Genomic DNA, 26202 nt, shown 5'->3' with positions numbered 1-26202 from the left:
GAACTGAAAATGGCTTTTTACTCACTTTTTTTGCAATTTAGACTGTTCAGTATATATTAAAGTTGTAATTAACATCTTGTTTTTGACCATAGCAAAATTTAAATTCTGTAAAATTTAATTAAAATTTGAAAATTAACTAATTTTTTTCCAAAATTTTAAGTTTTTGGCATAAATTAAATGCTTTTTGGATAAAAAATATTGAAAATAAGGATAAAATATGAAATTTCATTATCTTTTAAATAATTTAAAACACAGGTAGATAATATATTCCTTATAACATGCCCCCAAGAGATTTCTAATCAGATACCCATATAAATGGCATTTTATGGCTTTCACAGGGGGGGATGCCAGGTGTGGTCTGCAATTTGAAATAATTATAAATTTCCTGTTTAATTAGCAGTTATTTAATACACAGAGTAGTTGTTCTTGTATTTCATGCCAAAAAATTTCATTTAAAAGCAGTTTTAGTAAGAGTGAAGGCAGGAAATGAGCCGCAAGCGGAAACTTATTGGTAAAAAATTTGGATATCAGGAAGGAAATACTCCTATTCATAAGGGTAAGAAACTTAAATATGAGCCCAAAAATGACCCTGAGCCTCTTATGAGATTACCTCATACTGTTTATGAATCTAGAGTAAGTCAAGGTAGTGACAATGTTCTGGAAATCCATGACACTGACCAGTCCCTTTGCACTCCCATGCTGCTGCGGCCACGGCCAAAAAGTCCTGAGTTACTTGATGAATATCTTGAGCCAAATGTCTCTGATCCAGACAACCACACATATAAACATTACATTCCCTCTCTTGTAAGCATACTGTGGAATACTACAATAAAAGAGCATATAGTTGAAAGTAATGGTTGTGACGGTGACTTAGATTTTGACTCTAATGCAGCCAAAAAGTGGGGTTATGCATGGAAAGAGAGATTAAAATGTAACAAATGTGGTTTTAGAGGCCAGTTCTACAAACTGTATTATGAAGTAAATACTACTAAGCCAGGTAGAAAGGCAGCAACTCTAAATATGGCTTTACAGGCAGGGTTACAAACAACTCCCATATCAAGCAAGAGCTATAGGGATATAAGCATAACTTGTAACATTATCCCTCCTAATCTATCTGGCATGCAAAAACTTGCAAATAGGGTTGGAACTGTAATTGTTAGGTACAATGAAGGTGATATGAAAGAAATAAGGGAAGATATTGTAGCTGAAAATGAGATGGTTGGTCACTCAAACCCTACTTATGTGAATGTTGAATCAGATGGTCGCTTCAATAATCGCATTTATAATAGTGACGTGACTGCATTTCAAGGTGGTACGCAAGTTGTCCAAACTATAGTTGAAAATAATTCCTCGCTTAAGAGAATTATTAGCGTGTTCACTGGTAATAAGCTATGCAGAGTTGCATCTCGGTTCCGAAACAAGGGTATTGAAGTATCATGTCCTGACCATGCTGGGTACTGTTCAGCTAACTTGGCTGAAGATGATGCAATAGGTAATGAGGCTGTATATGTTAGAAAATGCACTATTCAGTTGAATGATGCATTGCAAGTTAGGCATATTACTACTGATGGTGATAGCAAATCTGCTACTGGTGTAGAAAAAGCTCAAAGAACAAGTGTACATGTACTTAAAGATGTTAGACATCTATCAATTGGTATCAAAAGAGCTGTGCAAAAGTATACATTCAGCCCATCCATGTTTACTGGTCCTAATAAGAGAAACCTTAAGCACCGTTTTAGTATGGATTTAAAAACTCGCTGCGTTGCAGAACTAAACAAAGCTTTTGAAACACACAAGGGTGAACTTTTTGAAATAAAACACCATATGCCAACCGCTATCAAAGCAATTATAAAATGTTATAATGGAGAATGCGGTACGGCATGCCAAATTCATTCTTATGTGTGTGCTGGTCTATCCTCTAATAAGTGGAAAAAGGTTTTTCTGCCTGACAATGAGGTTATAAATATGAATGATGAGGATGAAGTCATGGTAGAGAATTGTATTAATGTACTTTTAGGGCCTAAAAGTCTTGACTTAGTACGTTTTCTTACCTCGACCCAAAAATGTGAAGCGTTTAATCGCAGTCTGCAGAGGTGTAATCCTAAAACAGTCACTCATAGTAGAAACTTCCCAGGTCGTGTACATACTGCGGTACACTTAAGTAATCACAAGTTTGGTAATTCAACCTTACTTCGTACAAAGATACTTGGTGTTGAGCTTACACATGGGTCATCTGTTATCAAACATCTGAAACAAAATCAGAAAGCTGAAGTATATGGTAGACAATATAAAAAGCTAAAGAGCACAAAATGTCTAAGGTCTAGAACACGTCAAAGGAAATATAACTTACATGCGACAAAAAACTACCAGGTTCATTATAGAAAGGGTATTTCTGACCCAAAAGTGCCAAAGGCAAAGCCCAGTACTTAGTGTACAATGCCTGTGTGGTTAACTGATGTAGTTACCTCCCTTACTGTGATGTAAATAGTGTAAATAATTAGTACATGTTTAGACTTGTTGTACAGAAATAATGTGTGATATGTTACCTTTACCCTATAAAATGCAATCATAATATGGAGAATGTTTTGCACAGTGAGTGGGTACAAGGCCGCGACAGTGTTCACGGTCCTTGTTGACCTGCTCCGGCTCAAGGGACAAATGTTCCACATTAATGCACCTCCTATTATGACATCTATGTGATACTTGCATGCTTTTAGGTAGTTCAAAATTCTTGGTAAACAACATAAATGCAAATCTATGAGTATATATTGTCTTTTTATCTCTTTTCCAGGGAAAAGTTACAGTTAGTGTGGAATATCTTCTGCCCCCTCCCCCTAATTTACACAAAATGCATCCTTTAGCCCCTTGAGCCTCAGAATTGGCCAAAAGTCTTTCTTTTTGAGCTTCAATCCACTTGTCTTGATCCATTTTCATAAGATATTTCAAGAAAAATCTAATTCAGAAGGTACAAGTTATTTTTAATGTCAAGGCTGCACGTGCAATTTCCCAGTTAAGGCTAAAAACCACTAATTCAGTTTCCCATTGCTCCCTATGTTAAATTGACCATTTTCAAAGGCTTCTCAAATATTTACCTTAACTTTAACCTGCTCATAACCATATATCACCTGAAACCTACATGTATCAGGGTATCTCAGTCAAGAGGAAACAAGGGGTTAGCAGACTTGCAGTGAAGCACTGTCATTCGGAACTCACCCACCCCTAAAAATAGTAACTGGAATTCTCAATTTTCTTTATTTAGCCACTCTTTGTTTACATTTCAAAAAAATAACTTATATCTATCAAAAGTAGGCAAATTTGGGCTCAAAATGATCAAAATGAATTTATCTTTCAGCAGAAGTTCCATTTATGTAAAAATGATTCCTAGATTTTGTATAATAGCATGACAAAGGGACTATTTTTTTGTTTGCGTAGGACTTTTTTTGCGTACGTTCCAAAGTTGATGATGCAATTGGTGGTCTGTAACCTAAAGAACACCTTTTCTGCTTTCAAACTTGTTTTTATTGCATCTACCACATAGTACGGAACTTGCGATATGAAATTTCAAGTTTTAAAAATTTTCGTTAAGGATTTTTCGAAAAATGGCTCAAAATATGAAGGTACCTTATATTGGCCTGAACAGTAATTTTACAGTGAAAATAGTCATATGTGGTAGGGTTCATTACATCCCATTTTTGAACTGAAAATGGCTTTTTACTCACTTTTTTTGCAATTTAGACTGTTCAGTATATATTAAAGTTGTAATTAACATCTTGTTTTTGACCATAGCAAAATTTAAATTCTGTAAAATTTAATTAAAATTTGAAAATTAACTAATTTTTTTCCAAAATTTTAAGTTTTTGGCATAAATTAAATGCTTTTTGGATAAAAAATATTGAAAATAAGGATAAAATATGAAATTTCATTATCTTTTAAATAATTTAAAACACAGGTAGATAATATATTCCTTATAACATGCCCCCAAGAGATTTCTAATCAGATACCCATATAAATGGCATTTTATGGCTTTCACAGGGGGGGATGCCAGGTGTGGTCTGCAATTTGAAATAATTATAAATTTCCTGTTTAATTAGCAGTTATTTAATACACAGAGTAGTTGTTCTTGTATTTCATGCCAAAAAATTTCATTTAAAAGCAGTTTTAGTAAGAGTGAAGGCAGGAAATGAGCCGCAAGCGGAAACTTATTGGTAAAAAATTTGGATATCAGGAAGGAAATACTCCTATTCATAAGGGTAAGAAACTTAAATATGAGCCCAAAAATGACCCTGAGCCTCTTATGAGATTACCTCATACTGTTTATGAATCTAGAGTAAGTCAAGGTAGTGACAATGTTCTGGAAATCCATGACACTGACCAGTCCCTTTGCACTCCCATGCTGCTGCGGCCACGGCCAAAAAGTCCTGAGTTACTTGATGAATATCTTGAGCCAAATGTCTCTGATCCAGACAACCACACATATAAACATTACATTCCCTCTCTTGTAAGCATACTGTGGAATACTACAATAAAAGAGCATATAGTTGAAAGTAATGGTTGTGACGGTGACTTAGATTTTGACTCTAATGCAGCCAAAAAGTGGGGTTATGCATGGAAAGAGAGATTAAAATGTAACAAATGTGGTTTTAGAGGCCAGTTCTACAAACTGTATTATGAAGTAAATACTACTAAGCCAGGTAGAAAGGCAGCAACTCTAAATATGGCTTTACAGGCAGGGTTACAAACAACTCCCATATCAAGCAAGAGCTATAGGGATATAAGCATAACTTGTAACATTATCCCTCCTAATCTATCTGGCATGCAAAAACTTGCAAATAGGGTTGGAACTGTAATTGTTAGGTACAATGAAGGTGATATGAAAGAAATAAGGGAAGATATTGTAGCTGAAAATGAGATGGTTGGTCACTCAAACCCTACTTATGTGAATGTTGAATCAGATGGTCGCTTCAATAATCGCATTTATAATAGTGACGTGACTGCATTTCAAGGTGGTACGCAAGTTGTCCAAACTATAGTTGAAAATAATTCCTCGCTTAAGAGAATTATTAGCGTGTTCACTGGTAATAAGCTATGCAGAGTTGCATCTCGGTTCCGAAACAAGGGTATTGAAGTATCATGTCCTGACCATGCTGGGTACTGTTCAGCTAACTTGGCTGAAGATGATGCAATAGGTAATGAGGCTGTATATGTTAGAAAATGCACTATTCAGTTGAATGATGCATTGCAAGTTAGGCATATTACTACTGATGGTGATAGCAAATCTGCTACTGGTGTAGAAAAAGCTCAAAGAACAAGTGTACATGTACTTAAAGATGTTAGACATCTATCAATTGGTATCAAAAGAGCTGTGCAAAAGTATACATTCAGCCCATCCATGTTTACTGGTCCTAATAAGAGAAACCTTAAGCACCGTTTTAGTATGGATTTAAAAACTCGCTGCGTTGCAGAACTAAACAAAGCTTTTGAAACACACAAGGGTGAACTTTTTGAAATAAAACACCATATGCCAACCGCTATCAAAGCAATTATAAAATGTTATAATGGAGAATGCGGTACGGCATGCCAAATTCATTCTTATGTGTGTGCTGGTCTATCCTCTAATAAGTGGAAAAAGGTTTTTCTGCCTGACAATGAGGTTATAAATATGAATGATGAGGATGAAGTCATGGTAGAGAATTGTATTAATGTACTTTTAGGGCCTAAAAGTCTTGACTTAGTACGTTTTCTTACCTCGACCCAAAAATGTGAAGCGTTTAATCGCAGTCTGCAGAGGTGTAATCCTAAAACAGTCACTCATAGTAGAAACTTCCCAGGTCGTGTACATACTGCGGTACACTTAAGTAATCACAAGTTTGGTAATTCAACCTTACTTCGTACAAAGATACTTGGTGTTGAGCTTACACATGGGTCATCTGTTATCAAACATCTGAAACAAAATCAGAAAGCTGAAGTATATGGTAGACAATATAAAAAGCTAAAGAGCACAAAATGTCTAAGGTCTAGAACACGTCAAAGGAAATATAACTTACATGCGACAAAAAACTACCAGGTTCATTATAGAAAGGGTATTTCTGACCCAAAAGTGCCAAAGGCAAAGCCCAGTACTTAGTGTACAATGCCTGTGTGGTTAACTGATGTAGTTACCTCCCTTACTGTGATGTAAATAGTGTAAATAATTAGTACATGTTTAGACTTGTTGTACAGAAATAATGTGTGATATGTTACCTTTACCCTATAAAATGCAATCATAATATGGAGAATGTTTTGCACAGTGAGTGGGTACAAGGCCGCGACAGTGTTCACGGTCCTTGTTGACCTGCTCCGGCTCAAGGGACAAATGTTCCACATTAATGCACCTCCTATTATGACATCTATGTGATACTTGCATGCTTTTAGGTAGTTCAAAATTCTTGGTAAACAACATAAATGCAAATCTATGAGTATATATTGTCTTTTTATCTCTTTTCCAGGGAAAAGTTACAGTTAGTGTGGAATATCTTCTGCCCCCTCCCCCTAATTTACACAAAATGCATCCTTTAGCCCCTTGAGCCTCAGAATTGGCCAAAAGTCTTTCTTTTTGAGCTTCAATCCACTTGTCTTGATCCATTTTCATAAGATATTTCAAGAAAAATCTAATTCAGAAGGTACAAGTTATTTTTAATGTCAAGGCTGCACGTGCAATTTCCCAGTTAAGGCTAAAAACCACTAATTCAGTTTCCCATTGCTCCCTATGTTAAATTGACCATTTTCAAAGGCTTCTCAAATATTTACCTTAACTTTAACCTGCTCATAACCATATATCACCTGAAACCTACATGTATCAGGGTATCTCAGTCAAGAGGAAACAAGGGGTTAGCAGACTTGCAGTGAAGCACTGTCATTCGGAACTCACCCACCCCTAAAAATAGTAACTGGAATTCTCAATTTTCTTTATTTAGCCACTCTTTGTTTACATTTCAAAAAAATAACTTATATCTATCAAAAGTAGGCAAATTTGGGCTCAAAATGATCAAAATGAATTTATCTTTCAGCAGAAGTTCCATTTATGTAAAAATGATTCCTAGATTTTGTATAATAGCATGACAAAGGGACTATTTTTTTGTTTGCGTAGGACTTTTTTTGCGTACGTTCCAAAGTTGATGATGCAATTGGTGGTCTGTAACCTAGATCCCCGCCCCAAGTAGTTAAATCACCTGTTAGACAAATGAACAATAAAAAGCAGTCAAGCATGAAACGTTGCGATGGACAATCAATAATTGAAAGCGCGTGTAAAAAGGTGACAATTGATAAACCCGTTGAACCATCTCGAAAAGAACTGAATAACTCGCGAGTGAATACACATAACAAACTAGACAATACACAGGCGTTAAAATTAGATAAAATAGTCATCAAATTTTGTAGTGGAAGTGGTAGTGTATTATTAGCATTTTTGCCGGGAACAATGAGTATTCTTCACTACTGTATGTGGAAAAAAGAAACAATCATAATCGATCGCTCTGTCCATCATTGGAAATATTTAAGGAAGAATATAGAGGAAGACTTTGATGATGTGCGGAATACTACGTTTTACAACGAATCAGTGGAGGAAGGGATTGAAAAGATGGAAAATTTCTTAAAGAGCCAATAAACTTTTAGTATACGAGTGAGTGCTTTCGGTTGAGTGTTGTTTTTGTATTTATTTAATATATTTAGTTATAAATTAATACCAAAGTTAATAATGAGGGCTTGGATTTCCAGCCCAGTTTTCAACCACTGGACTATAGTGATAACTGATATATTGTATAAAGAGAAACAATCTTAACATCGTAAAGTACGTACATGTTATATTTCGTTTTTAAATTTTATGTAAAATTTTGAAAATTAAAAAAAAAATGAATGGTAGATATTATTGTCGAGAAAATACGACGTGTGTGCGATATATAATTAAATTCTTTCAAATGAAGTGCTACGATATTTCGATAATATAGACAATTGTGAACATGATTGTTTTCAGATCCAGATTGTAATATGGACAATTGTGATTTGATGTTAATATGATGAACATATCTGTGATATACAATTGATGATTACATTTAATAAAGATAAAAAAAAAAAATGCTCGCCTGCCACGCGGGCGGCCCGGGTTCGATTCCCGGCCGATGCATTTCTTTTTTACTACTAGTTTGCAATACGTGTAGTGGCACATTGAGTTATCTTCAGATTGTTCATGATGTTATTATCCAACATTGAAATTGAACTACCCGCTCTGTGTTATTTTGTTTTATATCATTTGGTATATACGGTTCGTCTCTATAAAAAGATAATATGAACTGCACTATTTCTTTTAATCCTGCAGTATTCACACAAACACACATATAGAATTAGAATAAACAAAGAAAGACATCTGCGGTTCTCTAACAATAAGATAGATCGTTTACCAGTGTCAGATTAACTGCACGTGTTAATATATTCTACACGCATATTTTTCATGGTCAGGTTTCTTAAAGAGATCGACATTTTTATACCAGGTTTCTTCAAGATACAAGTCTACAGTCTTGTTATATTTCGGAAGAATTTGAAAATAGTTAGCAACGGTCTATACGCCAATGATTTAACTTTGTACTGTTATAACAATCCGATGAATGAGATGAGTTCATTCCACACTGATTTCGGGTGGATAGTGCGATTAATACCACTGATAGACTTACAATTACGTGTATTGCTTTTGTTTTTAGGTTTTTTTTTTATAGTGAGATCAACTATGTTATCTATAGGGATATTTTTGACGATTGCTATAGAAATCGACAAAAATTGAAGCTCCGATGCCGGGAATCGAACCCGGGCCGTCTGGGTGAAAACCAGAAATCCTAACCACTAGACCACATCGGACTTACTAGTAACGTCTGAAGTTAGAGTATTTAAAGCTAACCAACATGACTTTACGTCGATTGATAGCTGGATAGAAGTCATTATCAAATCAATTCATAATGAATGAAACGTCCGTATTTAGATGTATTTAATGTACGTAACATCCGCAGTTTACGTACCTGCTTAGATTATATTTGCTTTTAACAGATGTAGTGGGCATTTATCGTTTCGAGATTTGAAATACACCCTCGGGCCATGAACCGTCACACTCGACATTCGTGTTACTAAACCATACAGTAAACATTGGCAACGTGTACTTAACTTGTTGCAACATTTTTCGATAAGTATGTGCATATTTCATACACATGGGATCCTTTGAGAAATAATTTTTGACCATTTTCAAGACCTCTAGTAACCACATGTCCGGCTTATTAGTACGTATTTACCATTAACTAAGTACAAGCATCGGTGGTTCAGTGGTAGAATGCTCGCCTGCCACGCGGGCGGCCCGGGTTCGATTCCCGGCCGATGCATTTCTTTTTTACTACTAGTTTGCAATACGTGTAGTGGCACATTGAGTTATCTTCAGATTGTTCATGATGTTATTATCCAACATTGAAATTGAACTACCCGCTCTGTGTTATTTTGTTTTATATCATTTGGTATATACGGTTCGTCTCTATAAAAAGATAATATGAACTGCACTATTTCTTTTAATCCTGCAGTATTCACACAAACACACATATAGAATTAGAATAAACAAAGAAAGACATCTGCGGTTCTCTAACAATAAGATAGATCGTTTACCAGTGTCAGATTAACTGCACGTGTTAATATATTCTACACGCATATTTTTCATGGTCAGGTTTCTTAAAGAGATCGACATTTTTATACCAGGTTTCTTCAAGATACAAGTCTACAGTCTTGTTATATTTCGGAAGAATTTGAAAATAGTTAGCAACGGTCTATACGCCAATGATTTAACTTTGTACTGTTATAACAATCCGATGAATGAGATGAGTTCATTCCACACTGATTTCGGGTGGATAGTGCGATTAATACCACTGATAGACTTACAATTACGTGTATTGCTTTTGTTTTTAGGTTTTTTTTTATAGTGAGATCAACTATGTTATCTATAGGGATATTTTGACGATTGCTATAGAAATCGACAAAAATTGAAGCTCCGATGCCGGGAATCGAACCCGGGCCGTCTGGGTGAAAACCAGAAATCCTAACCACTAGACCACATCGGACTTACTAGTAACGTCTGAAGTTAGAGTATTTAAAGCTAACCAACATGACTTTACGTCGATTGATAGCTGGATAGAAGTCATTATCAAATCAATTCATAATGAATGAAACGTCCGTATTTAGATGTATTTAATGTACGTAACATCCGCAGTTTACGTACCTGCTTAGATTATATTTGCTTTTAACAGATGTAGTGGGCATTTATCGTTTCGAGATTTGAAATACACCCTCGGGCCATGAACCGTCACACTCGACATTCGTGTTACTAAACCATACAGTGAACATTGGCAACGTGTACTTAACTTGTTGCAACATTTTTCGATAAGTATGTGCATATTTCATACACATGGGATCCTTTGAGAAATAATTTTTGACCATTTTCAAGACCTCTAGTAACCACATGTCCGGCTTATTAGTACGTATTTACCATTAACTAAGTACAAGCATCGGTGGTTCAGTGGTAGAATGCTCGCCTGCCACGCGGGCGGCCCGGGTTCGATTCCCGGCCGATGCATTTCTTTTTTACTACTAGTTTGCAATACGTGTAGTGGCACATTGAGTTATCTTCAGATTGTTCATGATGTTATTATCCAACATTGAAATTGAACTACCCGCTCTGTGTTATTTTGTTTTATATCATTTGGTATATACGGTTCGTCTCTATAAAAAGATAATATGAACTGCACTATTTCTTTTAATCCTGCAGTATTCACACAAACACACATATAGAATTAGAATAAACAAAGAAAGACATCTGCGGTTCTCTAACAATAAGATAGATCGTTTACCAGTGTCAGATTAACTGCACGTGTTAATATATTCTACACGCATATTTTTCATGGTCAGGTTTCTTAAAGAGATCGACATTTTTATACCAGGTTTCTTCAAGATACAAGTCTACAGTCTTGTTATATTTCGGAAGAATTTGAAAATAGTTAGCAACGGTCTATACGCCAATGATTTAACTTTGTACTGTTATAACAATCCGATGAATGAGATGAGTTCATTCCACACTGATTTCGGGTGGATAGTGCGATTAATACCACTGATAGACTTACGTGTATTGCTTTTGTTTTTAGGTTTTTTTTTTTATAGTGAGATCAACTATGTTATCTATAGGGATATTTTGACGATTGCTATAGAAATCGACAAAAATTGAAGCTCCGATGCCGGGAATCGAACCCGGGCCGTCTGGGTGAAAACCAGAAATCCTAACCACTAGACCACATCGGACTTACTAGTAACGTCTGAAGTTAGAGTATTTAAAGCTAACCAACATGACTTTACGTCGATTGATAGCTGGATAGAAGTCATTATCAAATCAATTCATAATGAATGAAACGTCCGTATTTAGATGTATTTAATGTACGTAACATCCGCAGTTTACGTACCTGCTTAGATTATATTTGCTTTTAACAGATGTAGTGGGCATTTATCGTTTCGAGATTTGAAATACACCCTCGGGCCATGAACCGTCACACTCGACATTCGTGTTACTAAACCATACAGTGAACATTGGCAACGTGTACTTAACTTGTTGCAACATTTTTCGATAAGTATGTGCATATTTCATACACATGGGATCCTTTGAGAAATAATTTTTGACCATTTTCAAGACCTCTAGTAACCACATGTCCGGCTTATTAGTACGTATTTACCATTAACTAAGTACAAGCATCGGTGGTTCAGTGGTAGAATGCTCGCCTGCCACGCGGGCGGCCCGGGTTCGATTCCCGGCCGATGCATTTCTTTTTTACTACTAGTTTGCAATACGTGTAGTGGCACATTGAGTTATCTTCAGATTGTTCATGATGTTATTATCCAACATTGAAATTGAACTACCCGCTCTGTGTTATTTTGTTTTATATCATTTGGTATATACGGTTCGTCTCTATAAAAAGATAATATGAACTGCACTATTTCTTTTAATCCTGCAGTATTCACACAAACACACATATAGAATTAGAATAAACAAAGAAAGACATCTGCGGTTCTCTAACAATAAGATAGATCGTTTACCAGTGTCAGATTAACTGCACGTGTTAATATATTCTACACGCATATTTTTCATGGTCAGGTTTCTTAAAGAGATCGACATTTTTATACCAGGTTTCTTCAAGATACAAGTCTACAGTCTTGTTATATTTCGGAAGAATTTGAAAATAGTTAGCAACGGTCTATACGCCAATGATTTAACTTTGTACTGTTATAACAATCCGATGAATGAGATGAGTTCATTCCACACTGATTTCGGGTGGATAGTGCGATTAATACCACTGATAGACTTACGTGTATTGCTTTTGTTTTTAGGTTTTTTTTTATAGTGAGATCAACTATGTTATCTATAGGGATATTTTGACGATTGCTATAGAAATCGACAAAAATTGAAGCTCCGATGCCGGGAATCGAACCCGGGCCGTCTGGGTGAAAACCAGAAATCCTAACCACTAGACCACATCGGACTTACTAGTAACGTCTGAAGTTAGAGTATTTAAAGCTAACCAACATGACTTTACGTCGATTGATAGCTGGATAGAAGTCATTATCAAATCAATTCATAATGAATGAAACGTCCGTATTTAGATGTATTTAATGTACGTAACATCCGCAGTTTACGTACCTGCTTAGATTATATTTGCTTTTAACAGATGTAGTGGGCATTTATCGTTTCGAGATTTGAAATACACCCTCGGGCCATGAACCGTCACACTCGACATTCGTGTTACTAAACCATACAGTGAACATTGGCAACGTGTACTTAACTTGTTGCAACATTTTTCGATAAGTATGTGCATATTTCATACACATGGGATCCTTTGAGAAATAATTTTTGACCATTTTCAAGACCTCTAGTAACCACATGTCCGGCTTATTAGTACGTATTTACCATTAACTAAGTACAAGCATCGGTGGTTCAGTGGTAGAATGCTCGCCTGCCACGCGGGCGGCCCGGGTTCGATTCCCGGCCGATGCATTTCTTTTTTACTACTAGTTTGCAATACGCGTAGTGGCACATTGAGTTATCTTCAGATTGTTCATGATGTTATTATCCAACATTGAAATTGAACTACCCGCTCTGTGTTATTTTGTTTTATATCATTTGGTATATACGGTTCGTCTCTATAAAAAGATAATATGAACTGCACTATTTCTTTTAATCCTGCAGTATTCACACAAACACACATATAGAATTAGAATAAACAAAGAAAGACATCTGCGGTTCTCTAACAATAAGATAGATCGTTTACCAGTGTCAGATTAACTGCACGTGTTAATATATTCTACACGCATATTTTTCATGGTCAGGTTTCTTAAAGAGATCGACATTTTTATACCAGGTTTCTTCAAGATACAAGTCTACAGTCTTGTTATATTTCGGAAGAATTTGAAAATAGTTAGCATCGGTCTATACGCCAATGATTTAACTTTGTACTGTTATAACAATCCGATGAATGAGATGAGTTCATTCCACACTGATTTCGGGTGGATAGTGCGATTAATACCACTGATAGACTTACAATTACGTGTATTGCTTTTGTTTTTAGGTTTTTTTTTTATAGTGAGATCAACTATGTTATCTATAGGGATATTTTGACGATTGCTATAGAAATCGACAAAAATTGAAGCTCCGATGCCGGGAATCGAACCCGGGCCGTCTGGGTGAAAACCAGAAATCCTAACCACTAGACCACATCGGACTTATCGGACTTATCGCCTGTATTAAAAATATTTTTTATAGAGATACTTGTTTTAGTGATCACTGTATTGTTAGCATGAAATTAGATTTTACAGAGGTTGAAAGAGGACCAGGTATCTGGATTTTTAACTATTCCTTATTAGATAATGAAGAATATGTAACAAGAATCAGAAAGTTATTAGAAGATGAAATATGTTCAGATTTTTATTATTCAAACCCTCTCATTTGGTGGGATAATTTGAAATTTAGTATTAAGAGAATAAGTCAAATCTATGGCAAAGAAAATCAGAAAGAGAGAAGCAAAGAATATTTTAAATTGCAAAATAAGTTACAAGAATTGTCAGTGAAGTCTGCATGTGGTATAGAAATTGATTATGTAAAATATTTAGAATTAAAAGATGAACTTGAAGCTATAGAAAAACATAGATGTAATGGTGTTATATTAAGGTCTAAATGTCAACATGCCTTAGAAAGTGACAAGAATACTGCTTATTTCTTAAGTCTAGAAAAATATAAACAAAATAAGAATTTGATAAGTACTTTGAGAAATTGTGATGGTAATGCTGTTAGTAGTACTGTGGAATTATTAGATGTTGTGCATAATTTTTATGAAAAATTGTTTTCATGTGTAAATACTGACAATAATGCAATCAATGACATGTTAGATTGTGTTGATGTTAAAGTTGATGATATTGATATTACTAAATGTGATGATGATATATGTATTGATGAGATTGAACAATCATTGAAAGGAATGAAAAAAGGCAAAACGCCTGGCTCTGATGGATTGACTGTTGAATTCTATCTTTATTTTTTAAATGAATTGATACCTGTATTGAAATATATTTATGATAGTATTGAAGAAAATAAAGTTTTATCTAGGTCTATGAGATATGGCATGATTAATTTGATATATAAGAATAGAGGTGACAAATCTGAACTTAAAAATTTCAGACCTATAACGTTATTAAATGTGGATTATAAAATACTAGCAAGAGTAATGGCTAACAGGTTTAAGTTTGTATTACCAAAAATTATATCACCTACTCAAAGTTGCTGTATTATAGGTAAAGACATTTCTGACACTACTGCAAGTGTTAGAGATATTATTGATTTGGTTGAAATGGATGATTTAGAATGTTACTTGTTAAAACTTGATCAGGAAAAAGCATTTGACAGGGTTGGACATGAATATTTATTTTCTGTCTTGCAGAAATTTGGATTTGGGGAGAAATTTATTTCTTGGATAAAAATATTTTATACTGACATTTTCAGCACTGTCAAGTGTAATGGGTTCCTGTCCAAATATTTTCAATTAAAGAACTCTGTAAAGCAAGGTTGTCCTATATCAGCTTTATTATATGTATTAGTAGCTGAACCATTGAGTACAATGATTAAAAAGAACAGTAGTATTAGAGGTTTGAATATTCCTAATACAAACGTTGAAGAAAAGATTTTTTCACATGCTGATGACACTACTTTAATTTTGTCTGACAAAAATTCAGTAGATGAAGCCTTTAGAGTTTTACATTTGTATGAACAAGCATCTGGGGCAAAATTAAATAAGGATAAATCAGAAATTTTGGCATTGGGAACTGGAACTATTTCAAAACATGAATTAGATGCTTGGAGTATTAGAGAGTGTGATGGGGTTTTACAGCTTTTAGGCATATGGATTGGTAAGGATAAATCTCTTTGTGATAGTTTGAATTGGGATTGCAAAGTACAATCTATTTTGAAGCTATTGAATTTTTGGAAAATGAGACACTTATCAATACATGGTAGATTAACTGTAATAAATACTTTATTGATGAGTAAACTTTGGTATACTCTTATGGTTGTTAATATACCAGAAAAACATTATTTAGAAATTAAGAAGATATGTATTGATTTTTTGTGGAATGATAAACCATCTCTAGTTGCATATGATGTAATAACTAATAAGGTGTTAGATGGTGGTTTAAATTTTCCTGAAATTTTTCATAAAATGTATGCATTTAGACTAAAGTTTTTAAAGAGGCTATTAGATATGGATTATAATGCTGTTTGGAAAGTTACATGTCTTTATTTCTTTTCTAAAGTACAAGGAATGAATCTTGGTGTTGAAATATTGTATTGCGATTTTACTCATAGACAATTAGGATGTTTGCCTGATTTTTATAAATGTATGTTGTATGCATGGGCGAAGATACGTCATTGTATGGAAATAGAAATTAATGTGACTAACGTTTTTGATATTCCCCTCTTCTGTAATCCAATGATTGTGAATGGTGATAGTATGTTATATATGAGAACATTTATAGAAGCAGGTATTATCAAGATTAAGGACTTAGCTTATGAATGCAAGAGAGGTTTTATGAAGGACACTTATATTCAAGATATTGTATCTCAAAAGTTCCCTGATGTTTCCGTTGATAAAATTATTAAAGTAGTGAAATGTATTAAGCAATGTATTCCACAAGATTATGTAGTTTTAGTTGAAGAAAATGCAATAACTTGTAAAGCAACTGTTTTAAATATAATTTACAGCGTTAATGGTAGAAAGTATGCTTTACCTAATACAACAAGATCATTTTATGATATACTGTTAAAGACATTAACAAGAGAACCTAATTCTGTAAAATACTGGTGTGAAATATTTTCAGATTTTGATGTTCAAAAAGTACAAAAAGTTTTGAACTTTTCATTTTTACAAAGTGATTGGATTGAGTCATCATTCAAAATTTTCCATAGAGTTTTCTTCACTAAGGAGAGACTGAAGAGATGCCAAATTACTGTTGATTCTATGTGTCCAGTTTGCGAAGATGTGCATGAAGACTTGGAGCACTTGATCATTGTGTGTAGATGTTTGACTCAGTTCAATGACTTTTTTAAAGATTTCCTACATAACATTCTGTGTAATAGTTCTACTAGCTTTGTCAATACTCTAGATTTCAAATATATATGTTACTTTGGTCTTGTCAAGAAGGATAAAAATATAAACTTATACTTTGTGAATACAGTTTTATGTGCTAGAAGATTCTGTGTAGTAAAGAGGAGAAATATCTCTATGAAGGATGATCATTTGATAGACATAGTGCCATATTTTAAAAATGTTCTGCAAAAACATGTGAGTTATGCATACTTGTATTATAAACAGAAGAAGTGCATGTATTTATTTGAAAAGTATTATTTAAACAAAAATCCTGTACTAAGGATAAGTAATGATGAAGTACATATTGAGTTTTAATTGAGATCTGTTGCTAATAATTGTTACAATTCTAACCAACACTGTGATAATATGAATTAATGGGAGACTAGCCCAATAATTCTTTTATGAATGTATTTATTTGAATAAAATTTTATCAAAATAAAAAAAAATGCTCGCCTGCCACGCGGGCGGCCCGGGTTCGATTCCCGGCCGATGCATTTCTTTTTTACTACTAGTTTGCAATACGTGTAGTGGCACATTGAGTTATCTTCAGATTGTTCATGATGTTATTATCCAACATTGAAATTGAACTACCCGCTCTGTGTTATTTTGTTTTATATCATTTGGTATATACGGTTCGTCTCTATAAAAAGATAATATGAACTGCACTATTTCTTTTAATCCTGCAGTATTCACACAAACACACATATAGAATTAGAATAAACAAAGAAAGACATCTGCGGTTCTCTAACAATAAGATAGATCGTTTACCAGTGTCAGATTAACTGCACGTGTTAATATATTCTACACGCATATTTTTCATGGTCAGGTTTCTTAAAGAGATCGACATTTTTATACCAGGTTTCTTCAAGATACAAGTCTACAGTCTTGTTATATTTCGGAAGAATTTGAAAATAGTTAGCAACGGTCTATACGCCAATGATTTAACTTTGTACTGTTATAACAATCCGATGAATGAGATGAGTTCATTCCACACTGATTTCGGGTGGATAGTGCGATTAATACCACTGATAGACTTACAATTACGTGTATTGCTTTTGTTTTTAGGTTTTTTTTTATAGTGAGATCAACTATGTTATCTATAGGGATATTTTGACGATTGCTATAGAAATCGACAAAAATTGAAGCTCCGATGCCGGGAATCGAACCCGGGCCGTCTGGGTGAAAACCAGAAATCCTAACCACTAGACCACATCGGACTTACTAGTAACGTCTGAAGTTAGAGTATTTAAAGCTAACCAACATGACTTTACGTCGATTGATAGCTGGATAGAAGTCATTATCAAATCAATTCATAATGAATGAAACGTCCGTATTTAGATGTATTTAATGTACGTAACATCCACAGTTTACGTACCTGCTTAGATTATATTTGCTTTTAACAGATGTAGTGGGCATTTATCGTTTCGAGATTTGAAATACACCCTCGGGCCATGAACCGTCACACTCGACATTCGTGTTACTAAACCATACAGTGAACATTGGCAACGTGTACTTAACTTGTTGCAACATTTTTCGATAAGTATGTGCATATTTCATACACATGGGATCCTTTGAGAAATAATTTTTGACCATTTTCAAGACCTCTAGTAACCACATGTCCGGCTTATTAGTACGTATTTACCATTAACTAAGTACAAGCATCGGTGGTTCAGTGGTAGAATGCTCGCCTGGGTGGAGTTTTTGGTTTTTGGATGTACCATATGTAAGATGTAAACATTGACGTCCGAGAATTATTCTTTGTTTGGTGAGTTCTTCGCCGTATTTATGTGTATAAACATTTTCTGAACATTGATTTGTTACCTTTGAGCTAATTTGATAATAATTTCTGCATAAAGATTCGTTTGTGATCCCTTTTTCCTGCTTTTTTGTAGCAGGAAAAAGGGGGAGGGAAGGTGCGTTCGATTTCTTTTTTGAGATCTGTCTGTAAACCAATGGCAAACTCTGAAAGAAATGGACCAGAAAGGTCCAATAGAAAATTCTTTAATGGGGAAGAAGAATTTTCAAAGGACAAAACTGTCTTAATATCTTGTTTAGTGGAAGGTTTTGGGAAAGTGGAACCCGATTCAGTGATTGATGAAATTGAAGCGCAGTGTGGTAGAGGAAGTATTGTAGCATGTGTGCCAAAGTCTGGCTGCGGATATGAAGTGGTTTTTAGAGAGAGGGAGATGATGGAACCTATTCTTGGTGATATGTCAGTTGGTGGTAAAACATGCAAAGTAACTGAGTTAGAATCCAGTTTTAGATATGTCTCAATACTCAACTTAAGTATGTATGTCACTGATGCTGAAATCATACAAAGATTTTCAAAAATTGGAGTTGAAGTGGTGTCACCAATTAAGAAACATAAAATGAAGTCAAAAAATTATATATATGACGGAACAAGAGTCTTTAAGGCAAAACTTCCACCTAAGATGACGTCTATTCCTTACTCGATGAAATTCTCCGTCAATGAGAAAGAGACTGCGTACTACCGTGTAGTACATAATCAGCAAGTAAAAGTATGCCATGGATGTTTTAGTCCGGACCACATATATAAAGACTGTCCTGACTTCAAATGTTTTGAATGTGGTGAACAAGGGCATATCAGTAGAAAGTGTTTGAAAAATAAGTGTTCTTTCTGCTTCTACAAGAAAGAGAACTGTAAGTGTAATACCTTGAGAAAGAATGATATGGGAAATTCATTTACAGAATTCCAAACTGATGCCTTCTCGGGCACGTTTAGGCATAATGATAATAGACATTCAAGTAATAGAATGTATAACATTGAGAGTGATGACACAAGTGTTAATGATTTTGAAGATGATGAATGGGCACGGAATACTAGAAGGTGTGAAAATGACAAAAGCAGTGTTCATCTCCATCGTAGTGATGATGTTAATCATGTTTCCACTGATGGCGAAGCTAGACATATAACTGGTGAGGCTGTTATTAAGCCAATGGCGAAATGTGGTAATGGTGTTGATAGCCCTATCACAGAAGATGTTGAGGAAGTGAACTTGGATGATGTTCCAAATGGCGTTGCTAGCCAGTGTACTGATGAAAGTGACGGTGCTAGTCACTATGAAGAGAATGATTTAGTAGATGGTAGTGATCTTTCTAAGGTGGTGGTTGGTGATACTGTTTGTGACACGGCTCATTGTGTTAAAGATATGGAAAGTGGTGAAGGAAAAGACAAGACAGATACAGATATAGATCATAACAATATTATAAATGATGTAGGTGTAAGCATGGTTAATTTGGATAAATTAGATAGTGTTTCTGGTGTGTCCATGAAAAATGTTTCAGATATTGATATTATGTCCATTGTAGACAATGCTGTCTCCTCTCAGGAAGAAATTGAAAGCCAGGGAGGAGTCAGCCAGAGTAAATGTGATACTTTGGATGATTTTGAAATGGACACTCATTCACTGACAAGTGATTGTCAAGGGGTGAGTGGTGATGAATTTACTCTTGTTGGTAAGAAAAAATCCTACTTGGGTATTAAAAGACGAAATAAATTTCAGATTAAGCCTAATTTAAAGGCAGCTAGATTGTCAAATGTTAAAAATAAGTCAATGAAGTAACAATGGAGTGGAATATGTCATTAGTTTTGAACTTTTGTTTTGTGATGGCTACTTTTAACTTCATTAGCCTTAATTGTAATGGTTTGTGTGACAAAAATAAAAGGGATTGTATTTTTGCATTATGTATTGAAAGAAAATATGACATTGTTTGTTTACAGGAAACATTTTGGACTGATAAATTGTATGATGATATTCAAACTGATAAAACTGTATGGGATGGTGAGATTTTTGCCAGTAATAGCATTTGTAATAGGAAAGGTGTTGCCATTCTGATAAGTAAAAGGTTAAAAAATGTTTTAAAAGTTTGTACATAATTAATTTGTATGCTCCAAATAATGTCAGTGAAAAGTGTAATTTTTTCAATGATTGTAAAAGTAAAATATATGGAGATGAATTTATTATAATAGCAGGTGATTATAATACCACTCTCTCCCCTTTAGACAAAAGTGGGAAAACTGTTTTTTATGCTGACAGATCCTTTAAATCTCTGACTGAATTAATAAATGAAAAAGGTTTATCTGATGTATGGAGAGATAGAAATATAGGTGTTAAAATGTTTTCAAGAAAACAAGTTGTACAAAGTTTTTTTTAACTCAAAGTAGAATTGATTATTTTTTAGTTTCTTGTAATTTGAAACCATTTATAAAGAATGTTTTTTATAATGATACATCTTTCAGTGATCATTCTATTGTTAGTATGAAATTAGATTTTTCTGAAGTTGAAAAGGGACCTGGTGTTTGGATTTTTAACAAGTCCTTATTGAATGATGATTGTTTTGTTGAAAAAATTAGAAATATTTTACTTGATGAAATTGGTTCAGATTTTTATTTTGCACATCCATTAATTTGGTGGGATAATTTGAAATATAGAATAAAGAAAACAAGTCAACTCTATGGTAAAGAAAAACAGAGAGAGTTATATAGAGATTATTATAGAATACAGAATAAGTTACAAGAATTGTCAATAAAGGCTGCTTGTGGTAATGATATAGATAATGTCAAATATTTAGAGTTGGAAGAGGAACTTCAAGGTTTAGAAAAACATAGATGTAATGGTGCTGTTATAAGATCTAAATGTCAATATTCATTAGAAAGTGATAAAAATACAGCCTATTTTTTGAATTTAGAGAAACAAAGACAGAATAGAAATATGATAAATGGTTTAAAAAATTGTGATGGTAATGTTGTCAGTGAAACTGCTGAAATTTTAGATGTTATTCATAGTTTTTATGAAAGGCTTTTTTCTTGTGTACAAACTGATTATGAAGCCATTGATAAAATGTTAGATTGTATTAACGTCAATGTTGATGATTGTGATGTTGAAAAATGTGATGAGGAAATTAATATTGAAGAAATAAAAACCTCTATAAAAGGTATGAAACAAGGAAAAACACCTGGTCCTGATGGACTCACGGTGGAGTTTTATTTATATTTTTTTAATGAGTTGAAAGATGTTTTGAAATATATTTATGATGCAGTTGAAGATAATAAAGTTTTATCTAGGTCTATGAGGTATGGAATGATTAACCTAATTTATAAAAATAGAGGTGACAAAACTGACCTGAAAAATTTTAGACCTATCAGTTTACTAAATGTAGATTATAAAATATTAGCAAGAGTCATGGCAAATAGGTTTAAATTTGTACTTCCAAAGATTATTTCACCAACTCAGAGTTGTTGTATAATAGGTAAAGACATCTCTGACACTATTGTTACTGTAAGAGACATAATTGACTTGGTTGAAATGGATAATTTAGAATGTTATTTGTTAAAGTTGGATCAGGAAAAGGCTTTTGACAGGGTTGGGCATGAATATCTTTTCTCGGTTTTACAAAAATTTGGTTTTGGGGAGAGATTTATTTCTTGGATAAAAGTTTTTTATACAGATATTTTTAGTACTGTAAAGTGCAATGGTTTCCTATCCAAATATTTTCCATTGGCAAACTCTGTTAAACAAGGTTGCCCAATATCTGCTTTATTGTATGTTTTAGTTGCTGAACCTTTAAGTATAATGATCAAAAGGAATGATAGGATTCAAGGTATTAACATTCCTGTTGTGAATATTGAAGAAAAAATATTTTCACATGCTGATGACACTACATTGATATTGTCTGACAAAAATTCAGTAACTGAATCATTTAATGTTTTACAATTGTATGAACAAGCATCTGGGGCAAAATTAAATAAAGATAAATCTGAAATTTTGGCATTGGGTACTGGAAAAATATCAAAAAATGATTTAGATGCTTGGAAAATTAAAGAGTGTGATGGGGTTTTACAGCTTTTAGGCATATGGATTGGCAAAGATAAGAAGTTATGTGATAATCTAAATTGGGATTGCAAAGTGCAGTCTATTTCAAAAATACTGAATCTTTGGAAAATGAGACAATTGTCAATCCATGGTAGAGTAACTGTGATAAATACTCTTTTAATGAGCAAGCTTTGGTATACTCTGATGGTAGTTAATATACCAGAAAAATACTATAAAGATATAAAGAAATTGTGCATCGGGTTTTTGTGGAATGATAAACCATCTTTGGTTGCTTATGATGTTGTTATTAATAGAATACTAGATGGAGGTTTGAACTTTCCAGAAATTTTACATAAGATGTATGCGTTTAGACTTAAATTTTTAAGTCGTTTGTTAGATGTAGATTATTGTGCTGTTTGGAAGCATCTTTGTACTTATTTCTTTTCCAAAGTACAAGATATGAAACTTGGTATTGAGATTTTGTTCTGTGAATTTAAGCAGAGACAGTTGGAGAGTTTACCTGATTTTTATAAATGTATGCTGTTTGCTTGGGGAAAGATACTTGATTATATTGAAATTGATATCAATTTGAATAATGTATTTGACCTGCCTCTGTTCAACAATCCTTTGATTACTAATAATGGTAATATGCTGTATATCAAGACTTTTATAGATGCAGGCATTATTAAAGTGAAAGATTTAGCATTTGAATGTAAAAAGGGATTCATGAGAGATGAGTTTGTTCAAGATATTGTTTCTGAAAAGTTTCCACAGGTATCTGCTGCTAAGATTATTAAGGTAGTACAATGTATAAAACAATGTATTCCTGATGAATGTAAAATTTTAGTAGAAAATAATGAAAATGTTCGTAGAAATCTCATTTTGAATATAGAATGTAATGTTAATAATAGAAAGTACTCTTTTCCTAGTACAACAAAGTTTTTTTATTCTATGTTGTTGAAATCATTATCAAAAGAACCAAATGCTGTCAAATATTGGTGTGAGATGTTTTCTGATTTTGATACTCAAAAAGTCCAAACAATTTTGAACTTTTCATTTTTACCAAGTGATTGGATTGAGTTATCATTTAAAATATTTCATAGAGTTTTATTTACTAAGGAGAGGTTATTGAGATGTCGCATTACTGATGATTCATTGTGTCCAGTTTGTGACGATATGCATGAGGACTTAGAACATCTTATAATTTCGTGTAGATGTTTGACTCGATTCAATGACTTTTTTAAAGATTTTTTACATAATATATTGTGTAATAGTTCAGCTAGCTTTATCAATATGTTAGACTTTAATTTTCTATGTTATTTCGGTCTACTCAAGAAAGATAAAAAAGTAAACTTTTATTTTGTTAATACTGCATTATCTGTTAGAAGGTTTTGTGTTGTAAAGAGAAGAAATTTAGTCATGAAAGATGAGAAAGTTTTGCACATTATTTCTTATTTTAAATCTGTTCTTCAAAAGCATGTTAATTATGCTTACATGTACTATATACAGAAAAAGAACTTTTCTTTGTTTCAAAAATATTACTTGAATGACAATCCTGTTCTGCGCATCTCTGATGATAATGTTGTGATAGACTTTTAAATATACTTATTCATATATACTGTCAATGTAATTTCCGAAAAAATTGTGATCTGTGATTTGTGAATTATTGGGAGACTAGCCCAATAATTCTTTTATATGATGTTTTACTGTGAATAAAATTTTATCAAGATAAAAAAAAAATGCTCGCCTGCCACGCGGGCGGCCCGGGTTCGATTCCCGGCCGATGCATTTCTTTTTTACTACTAGTTTGCAATACGTGTAGTGGCACATTGAGTTATCTTCAGATTGTTCATGATGTTATTATCCAACATTGAAATTGAACTACCCGCTCTGTGTTATTTTGTTTTATATCATTTGGTATATACGGTTCGTCTCTATAAAAAGATAATATGAACTGCACTATTTCTTTTAATCCTGCAGTATTCACACAAACACACATATAGAATTAGAATAAACAAAGAAAGACATGTGCGGTTCTCTAACAATAAGATCGTTTACCAGTGTCAGATTAACTGCACGTGTTAATATATTCTACACGCATATTTTTCATGGTCAGGTTTCTTAAAGAGATCGACATTTTTATACCAGGTTTCTTCAAGATACAAGTCTACAGTCTTGTTATATTTCGGAAGAATTTGAAAATAGTTAGCAACGGTCTATACGTCAATGATTTAACTTTGTACTGTTATAACAATCCGATGAATGAGATGAGTTCATTCCACACTGATTTCGGGTGGATAGTGCGATTCATACCAATGATAGACTTACAATTACGTGTATTGCTTTTGTTTTTAGGTTTTTTTTATAGTGAGATCAACTATGTTATCTATAGGGATATTTTGACGATTGCTATAGAAATCGACAAAAATTGAAGCTCCGATGCCGGGAATCGAACCCGGGCCGTCTGGGTGAAAACCAGAAATCCTTTTTTTTATCTTGATAAAATTTTATTCACAGTAAAACATCATATAAAAGAATTATTGGGCTAGTCTCCCAATAATTCACATATCACAGATCACAAATTTTCCTTAAATTACATTGACAGTATATATATGAATAAGTATATTTAAAAGTCTATCACAACATTATCATCAGAGATGCGCAGAACAGGATTGTCATTCAAGTAATATTTTTGAAACAAAGAAAAGTTCTTTTTCTGTATATAATACATGTAAGCATAATTAACATGCTTTTGAAGAACAGATTTAAAATAAGAAATAATGTACAAAACTTTCTCATCTTTCATGACTAAATTTCTTCTCTTTTACAACACAAAACCTTCTAACAGATAAAGCAGTATTAACAAAATAAAAGTTAACTTTTTTATCTTTCTTGAGTAGACCGAAATAACATAGAAAATTAAAGTCTAACATATTGATAAAGCTAGCTGAACTATTACACAATATATTATGTAAAAAGTCTTTAAAAAAGTCATTGAATCGAGTCAAACATCTACACGAAATTATAAGATGTTCTAAGTCCTCATGCATATCGTCACAAACTGGACACAATGAATCATCAGTAATGCGACATCTCAATAACCTCTCCTTAGTAAATAAAACTCTATGAAATATTTTAAATGATAACTCAATCCAATCACTTGGTAAAAATGGAAAGTTCAAAATTGTTTGGACTTTTTGAGTATCAAAATCAGAACACATCTCACACCAATATTTGACAGCATTTGGTTCTTTTGATAATGATTTCAACAACATAGAATAAAAAAACTTTGTTGTACTAGGAAAAGAGTACTTTCTATTATTAACATTACAATCATATATATTTAAACTGAGATTTCTACGAACATTTTCATTATTTTCTACTAAAATTTTACATTCATCAGGAATACATTGTTTTATACATTGTACTACCTTAATAATCTTAGCAGCAGATACCTGTGGAAACTTTTCAGAAACAATATCTTGAACAAACTCATCTCTCATGAATCCCTTTTTACATTCAAATGCTAAATCTTTCACTTTAATAATGCCTGCATCTATAAAAGTCTTGATATACAGCATATTACCATTATTAGTAATCAAAGGATTATTGAACAGAGGCAGGTCAAATACATTATTCAA

General features: G+C 33.4%; 10 non-coding genes across 10 annotated transcripts; 4 read left to right on the top strand and 6 right to left on the bottom strand.

The window, feature by feature from the left end:
* Nucleotides 1-8811: 8811 nt before the first annotated feature.
* Nucleotides 8812-8883, bottom strand: Trnae-uuc (transfer RNA glutamic acid (anticodon UUC)). Its single transcript has one exon. It is a non-coding gene; the product is annotated as a tRNA-Glu (tRNA).
* A 441-nt stretch (nucleotides 8884-9324) lies between these two features.
* Trnag-gcc (transfer RNA glycine (anticodon GCC)) lies at nucleotides 9325-9395 on the top strand. Its single transcript has one exon. It is a non-coding gene; the product is annotated as a tRNA-Gly (tRNA).
* Nucleotides 9396-10046: 651 nt separating this feature from the next.
* Trnae-uuc (transfer RNA glutamic acid (anticodon UUC)) lies at nucleotides 10047-10118 on the bottom strand. The gene has a single exon. It is a non-coding gene; the product is annotated as a tRNA-Glu (tRNA).
* Nucleotides 10119-10559: 441 nt separating this feature from the next.
* On the top strand, nucleotides 10560-10630 carry Trnag-gcc (transfer RNA glycine (anticodon GCC)). Its single transcript has one exon. It is a non-coding gene; the product is annotated as a tRNA-Gly (tRNA).
* A 647-nt stretch (nucleotides 10631-11277) lies between these two features.
* Trnae-uuc (transfer RNA glutamic acid (anticodon UUC)) lies at nucleotides 11278-11349 on the bottom strand. Its single transcript has one exon. It is a non-coding gene; the product is annotated as a tRNA-Glu (tRNA).
* Nucleotides 11350-11790: 441 nt separating this feature from the next.
* Trnag-gcc (transfer RNA glycine (anticodon GCC)) lies at nucleotides 11791-11861 on the top strand. The gene has a single exon. It is a non-coding gene; the product is annotated as a tRNA-Gly (tRNA).
* Nucleotides 11862-12506: 645 nt separating this feature from the next.
* Nucleotides 12507-12578, bottom strand: Trnae-uuc (transfer RNA glutamic acid (anticodon UUC)). The gene has a single exon. It is a non-coding gene; the product is annotated as a tRNA-Glu (tRNA).
* A 441-nt stretch (nucleotides 12579-13019) lies between these two features.
* On the top strand, nucleotides 13020-13090 carry Trnag-gcc (transfer RNA glycine (anticodon GCC)). The gene has a single exon. It is a non-coding gene; the product is annotated as a tRNA-Gly (tRNA).
* Nucleotides 13091-13742: 652 nt separating this feature from the next.
* Trnae-uuc (transfer RNA glutamic acid (anticodon UUC)) lies at nucleotides 13743-13814 on the bottom strand. Its single transcript has one exon. It is a non-coding gene; the product is annotated as a tRNA-Glu (tRNA).
* Nucleotides 13815-17872: 4058 nt separating this feature from the next.
* Nucleotides 17873-17944, bottom strand: Trnae-uuc (transfer RNA glutamic acid (anticodon UUC)). The gene has a single exon. It is a non-coding gene; the product is annotated as a tRNA-Glu (tRNA).
* Nucleotides 17945-26202: the final 8258 nt, after the last annotated feature.

Source organism: Perna viridis, chromosome 15 (assembly GCF_037379345.1).
Source record: "Perna viridis isolate PV_CMFRI_1.1 ecotype Kerala chromosome 15, ASM3737934v1, whole genome shotgun sequence".
NCBI classification, from domain to species: Eukaryota; Metazoa; Mollusca; class Bivalvia; order Mytilida; family Mytilidae; genus Perna; species Perna viridis.
This window is presented reverse-complemented; position numbering and strand designations above follow the sequence as displayed.